The sequence below is a fragment of the Dioscorea cayenensis genome, chromosome 9, assembly GCF_009730915.1.
Source record: "Dioscorea cayenensis subsp. rotundata cultivar TDr96_F1 chromosome 9, TDr96_F1_v2_PseudoChromosome.rev07_lg8_w22 25.fasta, whole genome shotgun sequence".
Lineage (NCBI taxonomy): Eukaryota > Viridiplantae > Streptophyta > Magnoliopsida > Dioscoreales > Dioscoreaceae > Dioscorea > Dioscorea cayenensis.
In genome coordinates, this window is record NC_052479.1 from 7,724,033 (window position 1) to 7,724,721 (window position 689).

Consider the following 689-nt stretch of genomic DNA (forward strand, 5'->3'; position numbering starts at 1 on the left):
ACACACGGGTGTGCTGAAATTACCGACGCCCATGTGTTTATCACAGGATCATCTACAGAAGCGAGTCCACGCCCCTGTGTTTTCTCGGGAAAAATGCTAAGTCTCTGCAAGATGACACACACCCATGCGGAAATCACCCACAGGCGTGTGAAATTCATAATGCCATTTACAGGGGCGAGTCCACGCCCCTATGCCATCTCTAGATGAGCTCTGAACGAGAACGCACGCCCATGCGGAAATTCCACAAAAGCGTGTGTTTTCTCTGGACATTTAGAAAACTTTGCAGGCTCTGCAGAAAATTCCTGAACACAAATAAACACTCAGAGCCTACCTAATAATGCAATTTTAACAAGAGAAAACACGAAAAATATGCTCAACAGACGAAGATTCTTCGCCACACACGATTAGGCACACGATAACACCACAATGTCCACAAGAAAATCACAGCATAAGCATCTAATAATCAAGACACCAACACTTAAAGCCTTATTCATGCAAACACTAAACTAAAAACTAGGAAAACAGTAAAGACTTGGGTTACCTCCCAAGAAGCGCTTGTTTAACGTCACTTAGCTTGACGTACCTTGTCTTACCTTACGATGGTTCATAGATAAAGGTTTCCCTCTTACCCTTGACTTGGAATCATGATGACCATAATCTTTTGAAGGTAGAAGGGGAGTTGTCTGGCT